Here is a 13,642-nt window from a genome sequence, read left to right on the forward strand (position 1 = left end):
TAATAAAAACACCTCACCACCACGAAATTAAAAACACCTCACAGCCATAAAACATGTAATAAAAACACCCCACCACCACAAAAGTAAAAACAACTCACAGCAATAAAACACGTAATAAAAACACCTCACAGCCACGAAATTAAAAACACCTCACCACCAAGTAATTCAAAACACCTCACCACCACTTAATTCAAAACACCTCATCACCAACTAATTCAAAACACCTCACCACCACATAATTAAAAACACCTCACCAACACGTAATTATAAATACCTCACCACCACGTAATTCAAAACACCTCACCACCATGTGATTTAAAAACACCTCACCACCATGTGATTTAAAAACACCTCACCACCATGTGATTTAAAAACACCTCACCACCACCTCATTTAAAAACACCTCACCACCACATAATTCAAAACACCTCACCACCACGTAATTCAAAACACCTCACCACCACGTGATTCAAAACCACCACAACGTTATTAAAAATACTTCACAACAACGGAAACAAAAGTTTGAGGGAGTCGTTAAGTGACAACACAGACACTGCCCAGATGTGTCGATATATAGATAAATGACTGTACCCGAGTTGCCGTTTTGTCATTGTTTAAACCAATCATAGTTCAAACAATTATTTTGCACAAATGTATTTGTAATATACGTGATATCACATTTTATAAACAATTGAAGTTGAAAAAAAAAAAATTCCCCCAAATTTTATTTTTTTAAATTGCAATTTTTTTTTAAAAAAGAATACCCTTAGGACATACCGACGGGAGAGATATGTGCATACCAGAAGTTTGGTACGATTTCACAAAAGTTTGAGAAAGTATTTCAGTGACAAGACAAAACAAGGCAGGACAGACGCTGCACAGATATATATATAGATATAGGATTTTGTCGTACCACGAACTCTACTATTTGGTGAAGTTTCGTGAAGATCAGTTTAAAATTGTGACCTGTAGGCAAGTATAAGTGAGCGGACAGACAAATACACACACACACACACACACACACACACACACACACACACACACACACACACACACACACACACACACAAACCGGAGTGATCAACATACTTGTCAAAAAAATATATAATTTTGCCAAGTACCAAACAAACAGACAAACGGACTCAAATGCAATACCCTCTCCTCTGGCGAGGGTAATAATAAATAACTAAAGCATGGAGATAGAAATTGGCAACTCTATTAGCTTGTTGCTTGGGCCCTGTATATACATACAATTTAGGATCCAAAAGCTCCTTTACAATTAAAACCATTCAGACCAAGACCATGAAAACATAGTCGAGAATGATTTGGTTGAGGCAGAGCTGGTGTTGACGTTTCTGAAAACGGTTACGATAGAAGGGTGCGGGTATGAGTAAATTTGGAGATCACGATATACACTATAATAATATAGTTTGGGTGAGGGTGTGCCGAAAAGGTTAAAGAATGGGCATCTGCCTCGGGGCAAAAGACCAAGGGAAATGACCTGTTGTGGCCTGACAATGTTGAACTGATGGGGTGAATTTCGGTCCCCTGAGCCTCCTGAAGTCTCTTGAAGCACACTGGGCTGATCAGATAATTTCTGAGTTAACAATCTCCTCCTATTTGCGTGCGCTTTTGCCTTGCATTGCTAATTTTGCTCGCCATTTTGATAAAATAGCTGTGGCCATCTTTTCACCTATTTATTGAGTAAGAGACACTCGGCATTAATGGGAATAAAGTATTTTAATTTACTTGGGATATTTTAAATATGTATACCTGTATTGTAAACATGTGTTTTCTATTTACGTGTTTACATTTACATATTTGCATTTACATTTACATCATGTATTTCTATTTACATGTATGATGGTTTCATGCTTGCGGAAGACCTCGTCTTTCATGTTGCATCAAGTGGCTACACTGTGTGTTTAGATCATTGCTACAAGTTTGGCTGTGCAGCTGATGTAGTGCCCTCTGTAGGGTAGGGCAGGAATTTCAGAATTTCGTTCAAGAAGCCAGATATAACTCACCTACTGTTTGTCAAAAGACATGGAATCTCTAATGCCCACCAACTAATTCTGGCAGATGTGACATGGAGTTTAACGACCATCCCGAGGAACAGTGAACTTTGTGATGCACAACAGTTTGTTGGACTGAGAATCAAACCCAGAGTAGATCGCTCAAAAGTAAGTGCACTACCTCTGCACAATTCTTGCATGAGTCTTGAAAACATTTTAGTTAAGAAAACAATTAAACAAAAGTGATTACCTTAAGTCCAGCTTTTGATGACTAGAGCATTAAACAAAACTATGATTTACAGTAGGGTTGCCATTCATGGCTTGGAAATAATACAAGAGCAACAAGAAGAACCACCTTTAGAGGCCATTTTTCCCCGCAGAGCAGGGGTTGGCCTTTGTCAGGCACCGTGGTCCCCTTTTTAGCCGCGTCGCAGACGCTGCTCAGAGAGTGCCCTCTGCTGTTGTTGTTGTTGTTCTTCTTCTTGTTCTTGTTCTTGCAGAGAAGACAAAACCTCAAAGCTCCACCCATTCTGGGAACCATAGCTCCACCCATTCTGGGAGAGCCTTCATATAAACAAATATCCACCATTTTATTAACTCGCATAGCTTTGAGGCCTGTTTTGTAGGCCCGTGGTGTCTTCCTCTCTCACACAGTTTTATTTCAAATCAAATTCGATATATCATTTCATTTTTCACAGTCGCTAACATAGTTTTAGACTCGGTTGAAAAAAAACGGGAGGGAAAATCCGATGAAAGTTGCCCTTTATAGAACGAAATGAATTCTCAAAGGCCTGTAACTTCAAGTCCATTGAGATTTTTTTTTTTTAAATCGCGGCATGGTCAGTCATACACCGCCCGAAATAAGAGACGGGAAAATGCCGAGATATATATATATTTTGTTTAAATCGCGGCATGGTCGGTCATACACCGCCCGAAATAACAGACGGGAAAATACCGAGATATATTAAAAATTCGTCCATTTGATGACAATCGTCACGATGAAATATTTAATTTATACGTCATCACAATAATGTGGAGAGAGGAGCATAGCTTCGTTCACGTGTCGCCACACACGGGAAATTGCCGAGATATATATCTATCTATAATTCCAGTAATCTCTGTGTTTATGTGTGTGTGTATGTCTGTGTGTTTGTCTGTGACCGCTGTTTCTCGACAACCACGGGTCCGATATACTTGAAACTTGCCAGGTATATTGCTGGGGACCTGAGGATGTGCCTTTTCAAGGTTTCATATTAATCGGAGAAGTAGTTACCGAGCTATGGCGATTTATTTACCAAACTCCGCAAGCCGTTCGCTTTGGCTTTGCGAATGGACCAAACCATTTCATGTAAATAGAGGGGGGGGATTGTCACCGTACTCGCAAGCCGTTCGCTTTGGCTTTGCGAATGGACCAAACCATTTCATGTAAATAGAGGGGGGGGATATAATTTTAGATATATATATAGTACGGGCACGCCCTAGTATTTTAAATCGCGGCATGGTCAGTCATACACCGCCTGAAATAACAGACGGGAAAATGCCGAGATATTGTTATGGACGCGGTTTAGATGTTATTTACCGAGCGGTGGTATTGCCGCGACCGAACAGTTATTCCCCGACTAGACCCCGATTCCACCCAGACGTTGACCAAATCGCGCTATGCCAAATCAATGATGGAAAGGACGCGACGACTGGGAAAGAGGAAATGACGCAAGGGGTACAGTTCTCAAGAACTCCGGAGGAGGGTATAATTACAGTGGTGGAGAAAAGGGGGTGGATTACACGGCAGAGTGAGGTAAAAGACACAGAAGAGATGGGCACTTAATTACCGTCTTATCTTATCCCAGACAGACCACAGACAAACGGAACAAGGCTGACTTACACAGGGATTGATGGCAGGAAGGGACAGGTAGTTCGATAGCACAAGGTGCACCTTGGCTCGGGGACAGGATAAAGCATGGTCCAGTCCAGAAGATGCGGGGAGGCCTCACAGCGCTCGGAGGGTACGTCTTGCTTGCTCCAAGCTCAGCGCGCATCTGACGTCACCTCCCTCTTCCTGCGCATGCTCAGCGGGGAGTGACACGCCCTCGGCTGGTTGGCTCCGCTCCCCTGGGGCCGGTCCGCCGCTTCCATTGGGTGCGGGGGTTACCGGGCTCCGCCCTTGACGAGGAGTTGACAGGGAGCCCCTATTTGGTAACCCCGTCGAGCACATGTTCGATGGCGGCTCGTTGGGAAGGCCTCGTGCCCTCCCAACACCCCCTACCAACCAAGCCGGAGTGAGGACGCGCACTCCCTGTGCACGCCGCTGCCGTTGCTGTTGTTGTTGTTGTTGTTGTTGTTGTTGTTGTTGTTGCTGAACCGTGAGGAAGAGCTGCGGGGAGGTATTGGGAGGTCCTAAACTTCCTAACGGTGCCATACAATCACATTCTGGTGCAACGAAGGGTCAGAATTAATGGAAACGAGTCCTTAACTGACATAGACTAAGAATAACTAGCAAGATGTCCTATAGTTGTCTTACATGAGATGCGGTGAACCTGGGCACGACATTTAATGGGGGAAATAGGGGGAGGTCGGGTCTACAGAGTGTTGTTTACAGAAAATGGGACTAGGGAATGGGGGATTGGGGATAGTTGGGAAGTATTGAGGAAATAGGGGAATATTTACAAGCGGATATGGATGGATGCAAATCCCATATCCGCAACAATATATTAAAAATTCGTCGCCACACACGGGAAATTGCCGAGATATATTTTCACTTTCCACAAAAATAACATCAAGTAATCGAATCAATAGGAATGTCCTGTGCCTATAACATCGACGTTATAGGCACAGCTGCATCTAGGCATTGTGTAACATCGACGCGGCTTTTGTTTTAATTAAAACTTTTTGTACTTGTTGAAGCAATTAGTCAGGTTTGTTATGTAATTTCGTTCTTTTTTTGTGGAGATTAGCAAAACTATACATTTTTGGAAAGCTGATAGCACCAGGAATCCGAAAAACCATGTTTCCATTTGCGCAAATTTTTCTTTGGCGGCCATATTGGATTTTCAAAATGGCCACCATCGGAAACCTATTTTTCGCGATATCTCAACATCCGAACCACCTAGAGTGCTGATTCCAACACCTATACCCACATTTTTGGGGATGAGGAATCACATGAAGCCATCTAAAATAATCTACACCTACCCTGGGATACCAGGTGGCAGCCTACAGCGGATTTTCAAGATGGCCACTTTCAGGAAACATGTTTTTTTCTGAATATGTATACCACATTGAGTGATGTTTCGCTACATTGTGGCACACGGATCATAATTATGAAACCACATCCCTCATATATCCTAAACAGGTGATTTATGTATTCAAGAGGTAAGTATATAGAGATGAGGCTATACAATCCATAATTATACATGTAATAATTACTTTTATTTGAACATAGAATATTTCCCATAGATGAAATTTTATCTTTGTCAACATTCATCAACATTTTGTCCTCATAGGTTTTCAAATGTCCTCATCACTGTCGTCAGAGCAGAGAACAGGTTGACAGTCATCGTCGTTTTCACATTCGGAGCTGCACAAACACAAGTCTGTGCATGCCAAGTCATTGGCATGGCACGAACACCGTCTCGATGAGCAGTCTCCTTTGCACTGACATCTGACCATCTCAAGTATTGCTTTCGGTGCTGGTGGTACATCTGTCATTAGTGGTTTCAATTCCCCATCGTTGTCCTTGAAGTAGCCATGTTGCTGTGGATCCAGGAACACTTGATGTGCGATAGTAGCCTGAGCCCATACCCTTGCCTGAAGATGTACACGATCAACATGCTGATTTAGAGCCCCTAGCGTTGGAGGTAACTTGTGACTTTCAGTCATGTGTTTACAGAAGAGGTACCAGCGCAACTCCGGAATGCTGTTGATACATATTCCCTTTGGTACGTACACTGCACATACAAATCTTGCCAAGTTGGACATCTGATCTGCAGTCACATCTGCAGCATCACCGAGCATTCTCATGGCCTGTATCACGTCACTATCGGCTCTGACGAAAGCTTCAAACCATGTTGTTTTGCCTATTCGTGAAAACCGTCCAGTATTGTCTGCTCCTGTGAATGTGTGGAATGCTGGCAATGCCTTGGCCTTTTCGACGCCAAGATTGTTCCAGATTGGTTGTACTTGCACAAGGCCCGACACAAGGGAGACAGCAGTGTTTTTGAGCAGAACATCATAGTTAGCTATGACCAAGACCAGGACATCCGTATCAGGAGAGAAGAAGGTAAGCTGTTCTGCGTTGGGATTGCGGCGAGTTGCCAGCACTGCTTGGTGAATCATCAGAGTGTCTGCCTCCTCATGATTATTGTCTTCAAAATGCACGCCTTTGTTACTCTTGGCCTTTCCTGCTGCACATATAATTATCAGCTTGGAGGCATCTCTGTTGTACTCCAACGTTTTCTCAACCAGATATTCTGCCAAATCTGACTTTGTCTGATCGTGTGACAAGAACCGCTTCATGGTGATGTGTTGGATCTTGGTATTGTCCTTCACTTGGTACTGGACTGGATTGTGCCCCCCTCGTCTTTTTTGTCTTGTGCTTTGCTTCAACGAATCGGCCTTGTAAGTATCAAACACGAGGATAACTTCGTCAAAATGTCTTGTCAGTGACATCAATCTGGTATTAAAGCTGACACTGAGATCTTCAACGGTTACTGTTGCAGCTGGTTTTGTCGACAATTTCTGTACAAGAACCATGGCGTCGACTACTGCTATTTTCATAGCTGCAGAGTTATGGACTTGAGCTTGAGGACTTGAGGTCGGAGCTAAGTCACCCGGAGCTAAGTCTCCATGTTTCACAAGGAGATGGATTAACTTTGACTTGTCAAGGCAAGGAAGCAGGTCACCGTTTGGTGCGAACAAGGCGCGAGGTGTAAGGGTGAATTCGTAGTTGCCTATTGCGTCTTTCTGGTCAACATCACGGCTTGATTTTGTCAATATCATCAGCCTTCCATACAAGTCTTTTGTTTCCTTCAAGTCGACTGACTTGTCCCTGAGCATGATCTTGGTCTTCTTCACACCAGACAAGTACATCGTGTTGTTTTCTTTTTTCACGGGTGCAAATAAGCTGACTGTTCCGTTGATTCTTTCGTCAACATACTCTTCGTACAAGTGTTGACCAATGTTGTCGATATTCAGGATTTGTGACGTGTGCTCCTCTGGGACATAGGCATGTGTGATCAAGTTGTATATGCTATTTCCTTCTGTGGTAAATGGATTGCCATGACTCATGATAGCAGCCTTGATCTTTTCAACCGCTGTATTGTTCAGATTCACTGCCCTCGGACTAAGTTCGTGGTGTTCTGTCACTTTGTCTGTTTTGGTGTCGAACTGATCTTTGAATTCTCTGGTCAGCCGTGACAATTCTGGAGAGGCCATAAAGAATCTCTGCCTTGCATTGGCATTATTGGAGATGCCTGGAAGTCCAGAATGAACCTTCATTGCTCTGTTTTCCTGTTCACAAGCGTGGTCTGCACCGATTGATACAAAGGGGATGCTAGATTTCGTTACTGAGATATTTCCATTCTCGAGTTCCCTGTATGTGGCCGGATGCGTCTTCCTCAGGTCATACATATCTGCTATGTATCGCGGCCAAAGACGTTTGTATTTGATACGATCCATGGAGAAAAATAGCTTGCTGAGTGCCTCACCAGATTCGAGGTGGAGTTTTAGATCTGCGTCCCGAGAAGCTTCCACAAAGAACAGAATTGTCTCCACTCGATGCAGGTAATTCATCAAGGACTTGAACATGGCTTTTTTGGATTGTTCTGTTTCCCAAGTCTTGAATATGTTCACAACATCAGCTGTAGTGATGACATTCAACAGTTTTGTGTTGGCTTCTTTCACACTTGTGGCTTTGGTGAACTTGTCCTTTTCTGAACATGCCTCGTCTATTTCTTCTGACATATCTGAGCAAACGGCTTTCAACTGTGGATAATCTTTGAAGAACAGGTCCAGCGCCATTTCATAAAGTGCTATATATGAATAAATATGAGCACGGAGAGTGCGTTTGTAATGCGAACATCTCAGGATCTGCCTTGTTGTTGAAGGTCCGTAGAGGTCGGCCTCTATCCACGCGTCATCAATACCTGAGTTCTCAATGGAAGTACCCAGGGCTCTCAAAGCAGCCATGACCACATGCAGCTCGCCAAGCCGAGGTACAACGGTACCTTTCAGGTCTGGCCTTGCATCCAGCAGCCTTATCACCTTTTCATAGAGGGCCATATCCCAGGAAATGACTGTAGGGTGGCTTGTACCAACAACTAAGTTCTTTAGCTGAGTTGTCTGAGAGATGACGGTCAGAAGAGTCGACCACTCGTGTGCTACTTCAGGTAGAAGGGGTAAGACTCCGACTTGTGTCAAACTGTGACTACCCGACAGCAATGAGTGGTATCCTGCCCAACCAGGTATATATGTGCTGTTTGATTTCTGCATTCTGGTGATCATAGAAGCAACCAACCATCCTAGATGTGTAAGGTGATACGCTGGTGATATACCATCCTTGCTGATGTGGAATGTGTCTGTTCTCTTTATGGTTTTCGGCACCGGCTTGTCACAATGAAGCATAGGAACCTGGTACGGGGTCACTGACAAACTGGTAGTGTCAGCTATGCTCAGTTGTGGCGCCAATGTTTCTCCTTGAGTGTCACGTTTTTGATAAACAGCAATGATTGTTCCATGGGTTGTCCCTTTGCCATCCACGCTGTCTTCAGCAAAGTCTGTGTTATCAGCTGCAAAAAACACAAAAGTTCCCTTCTTCAAAAATGGAGGAACATAAAGTCCTTGGAACTTCAGGGTGTTTTCCACAATGGCATTTGCTAGGGCTGTTTCGAGGTGCATAACACGACTGTACGAGACACAGTAACCTTGAGAGCAGAGACTTTTGTTACGTGGTCCCCTCAGTGCATACCAGGTCTCGGTGACCCCCGGACCGTGAGAGGACCTTCGCCAGCAAATAGTATTATATAGGCGCATTCGCCACGCAATCCATAGGAATTTCACCCAGGCGACAACTGATGTGCAAGTATATATTTCCAATGGTAATGATACCAAACACTTTCAAAGACACAACCACGGAGATTTTCCCCGAGCAATCAACAATACACAACCAGGCACAATCAATATTACAACCATGTGAACTCATCTACACAAACTCTAAGATGGCCATCTTAATCTTATACATTCCTCACGTGAGCCCCACTCCTGACTCCCTCCGTGGTCAATGTCTCTCCTCTCCGCACACGGGCGGTTGAACGAGCCCCGGGCGGACGTGCTCTAAACGTGCCGTCTCGGACTGGGGCCGCGGCTGCAGCGCACCTCCTTGCCAAGCCACGGGGCAAACCCAGCGCGGCGTCCAACGTGCGCGAGGCCCCAAGTGCGGACCCGTACGCGTCTTTGTAGACGGGGCAAAACCCAGCGCGGCTTTCGACGCGAGCGAGGCCCAACGTGCGGACCCGTACGCGTCTTTGTAGACGGGGCAAACTGTCCCGGACGCTTGGTTTCGTGCACGAACTCACGGTGACTGGACGTGTCAAAAGGTATTTACCGCCCAGGTAACTCCTCTCGCCAGACGTTTCGCAACGGCGCGTTTTCCGCGCAGCGTAAGGTCGATTCCACCTTCTCGTCGTCGCGGGGCGAGGAAGAAGACGCACCGTCCTTTTTTTCCCCTCGTGTCTTTTTCTTCTTCCGTTTCCGGCCACTTCCGTTTCCGGCCACTGGCTCCGAAGGGCTCCTGACCCTCCCATCACAACAACCCTTAATATAATACACACGGATAAGCAACCTGAATGGTAATTTACATACATTCACCTAAATATGTAACACTCCCCCCCTTCAAGAAAGAAAGTTTGAACCCAGCGAAAACTTTCTTTGCCGGCCAATTTGGAGAAACAAACCAGATCACTCAACCCTCCAGATTACTCCCTCTGGACTAAGTACCAACAACGACATTGTCCCTGCCAAATCAAACTCCCTCTCATGACCCTCTGACTTTGACCGTCAGTTTCTTGGGAATGAAGGTTAAGGGGTTGATCCAAGATCCAAAGTTAGGCAACTCGATAGCACTTTTTCCGGGAGGCCAAGCCGAGTATTCACTACATGGATGCCTTTAGGAACGCGGAGTTCACGGTTAGTCCGTGCAGGAAAGTTCTCTACATGGGCGCCTTGAGGAACGTGGAGTTCACGGTTAGTCCGTGCATAAAGTTCCCTGCCTGGACGCCTTTAGGAACGGCGTTCACGGTTAATTCGTGTAGGAATCTTGGCTCGGCGGCTCCGCCGCCTTCAGTGCTTCAACTTTTCAGAACTTCCCTAATAATTATGGTGGGACCACTGGTCCCTGTAGTCCCATGAATAGCGGTCTCCTTCTCGGCCACCACCAAAACTACCGCCCAGTTGTCCTCTCCTGTAGACCTCTCGACGCCTACGAAATGCCTTCCCTACTGTTATGGTCCGACCCTCCAAATCCTTGCCATTCCAATTCTTCTCTGCCTCTCTGGCGTCTTTTGTGCTGGCAAACGTGACAAAGCCGAACCCTCTTGACTGTTGCGTTTCCCAGTCTCTTACCAACCGCACTTCCACCAGCGGCCCATATCTGTTGAAGACAGAGGTCAGAACTTCTTCCTCTGTTTTGAAGTTCAGTCCCCCTACAAATAACTTGGCACTTTTGTCGCCATCCCGAGCTGGTGTGGCGTTATTTTCCCTGCTGGGCTCTTTACCAACCCTCAGGTTACCATAAACTTGACCCCCGGCCAAATCATTCCCAATAACCACAGATACACCCTCTACAGGAAGCGTGGCTTGTAAACCGACGGTGACCGGTCCTGACACCAAATCAGACTCCAAATGGATGACATGAAGGGGAGCACTAACACCGCCCCCGATCCCCTGTAAACGAACACTATCCCCCGTTGCCGTCTCCTCGGACCATGGCAAAATGCCTTCAAGCATTAAAGATTGATGTGCCCCTGTGTCCCTCAATATCCTAACCGGTTTCCGGTTAGTCGAGGCTCCATCCCGTGACACAAACCCCTCTGAAATAAAGGGTTGGTAACCCTTTTGATGGCGATTTCTCACAATGGCCATTGCGTTTGGAGTCGTAGTAGTCGGACTCCGCTCTGGGTCTTCGCTTTTCCTGCGGTAACAACTGGACATCAAGTGTCCAGGTTTCTTGCAAAAAGCGCAAGTAGGCCCGGAGGAAAAACTCGTGGTCTGCCTCGGGCCCCCCGAACTATAAGTTTGTCTTGGGCCCTCATCCCTCCGATTTCGAACCGGTGGGGTATCATAGTTGTCCCCATAATCCTCTCGAGGCCGCCGCCATGTATGGTCGTTCTCCGCACCTGCTGTTCCCCACCTCCCCTGCGGAGATCTAGGCGAGGAGTTAGGTTCGTGGACCCCTATTCGGTGGGTTAAGGCATAATCATCTGCCATGGTGGCTGCGTCCCACAACTTCGGTACTTTCTTTTCCTGCAGGTACACTTTGATGTCCTCGTGGACACACTGCTGGAATTCCTCCACCAGGATCAAGTCCCGCAATGTTTCGAAGTCTTTCCCGACTCCTTTTGACTCACACCACCGATCAAACATGTTTTCTTTCACTCTGGCAAACTCCACATGGGTCTCACTCTCCCTCTTCCTGGCATTCCTGAATTTTTGCCTGTAAGCTTCCGGAACCAACTCATAGGCTTTGAGGATGTGCTTCTTCAGTACCTCATAATCTGCACATTGGTCCATTGGTAGCGCCGAATAAATTTCCTGAGCTTTCCCCACCAGCACACTTTGCACGAGTATGGTCCATGCCTCCTCCGGCCAGTTTAATTGTCGAGCCACTTTCTCAAAGTGTGGAAAAAATTTCGCGACTTCTTTTTCACTGAACGGTGGAACCAGCCTCACATGTCTGCCCACATCCCAGGTTTTCTGGTTAGGTGTCGACCCCGTCAGCAAGGGTGGTGCCCCTCCCCGTTCTCTCATTAACTCCAGCTCCTTGACTTTGATTTCTTGTTGAAGCTCCATGTCACGTTCCTTTAATTCCCTTTCCGCTTTTCTCTCCTCTGCTTCGAGGTCCCTTGCAGCTCTCCTTTCCTCTGCTTGTTCCTTTTCTCTTCTTTCCTGGAGTTCTCTTTCCACTCTCCTTTCCTCTGCTTGTTTCTCTTCCCTCCTCGCTTCTGCTTTCCTTTCTTCTTCTTTTAACCTTTCCTGGAGTTCTCGTTCCACTCTCCTTTCCTCTGCTTGCTTCTCTTCTCTCCTCTCCTCTGCTTTCCTTTCTTCTTCTGCTCTTTCCTTTTCTGCTTTCCTTTCTTCTTCTGCTCTTTCCTTTTCTGCTTTCCTTTCTTCTTCTGCTCTTTCCTTTTCTGCTTTCCTTTCTTCTTCTGCTCTTTCCTTTTCTGCTTTCCTTTCTTCTTCTTTGATCCGTTCCTGGCTCCGTAATTGCAACTCCAGTTTCCGGAGCTCCACGTCTTCTGGCTCTTCGGGTAGCCACTCCCAGGCTAACTCGTCCCATGTTCCTAATCCCACCATAGATTGTATCACCGTGGCCTGCAACTCTGCCTTCCTCAAATTAGTTCGGACCTCCAAGTTAAAATGTTTGGCCAATTTCAAGAGATCCGACTTTAGCAATGCTCGGAACTGTGCCTCACTCGGGGTTACCCCAAAGTTCTGTGCCACAAACGCCATGGTGCCTATCGTTAACACCTGTTAACCTTCACCCCAAGACTTTCCCCAATTTCTCAAAAAAAAATATTACCAATTAATAATTAATTAATAAATTTTAATTACCAAAAATATTATTATTTTATTATTTTATACACTTTTAGATCCCGGACGTAGACCCAATTGCGAAACCGCAAATCGTAATTTGGACGAGCCCCCAATTCTGTTACGTGGTCCCCTCAGTGCATACCAGGTCTCGGTGACCCCCGGACCGTGAGAGGACCTTCGCCAGCAAATAGTATTATATAGGCGCATTCGCCACGCAATCCATAGGAATTTCACCCAGGCGACAACTGATGTGCAAGTATATATTTCCAATGGTAATGATACCAAACACTTTCAAAGACACAACCACGGAGATTTTCCCCGAGCAATCAACAATACACAACCAGGCACAATCAATATTACAACCATGTGAACTCATCTACACAAACTCTAAGATGGCCATCTTAATCTTATACATTCCTCACGTGAGCCCCACTCCTGACTCCCTCCGTGGTCAATGTCTCTCCTCTCCGCACACGGGCGGTTGAACGAGCCCCGGGCGGACGTGCTCTAAACGTGCCGTCTCGGACTGGGGCCGCGGCTGCAGCGCACCTCCTTGCCAAGCCACGGGGCAAACCCAGCGCGGCGTCCAACGTGCGCGAGGCCCCAAGTGCGGACCCGTACGCGTCTTTGTAGACGGGGCAAAACCCAGCGCGGCTTTCGACGCGAGCGAGGCCCAACGTGCGGACCCGTACGCGTCTTTGTAGACGGGGCAAACTGTCCCGGACGCTTGGTTTCGTGCACGAACTCACGGTGACTGGACGTGTCAAAAGGTATTTACCGCCCAGGTAACTCCTCTCGCCAGACGTTTCGCAACGGCGCGTTTTCCG

Source organism: Myxine glutinosa, chromosome 1 (assembly GCF_964187855.1).
Source record: "Myxine glutinosa chromosome 1, kmMyxGlut1.1, whole genome shotgun sequence".
In the NCBI taxonomy this organism is placed as follows: Eukaryota; Metazoa; Chordata; class Myxini; order Myxiniformes; family Myxinidae; genus Myxine; species Myxine glutinosa.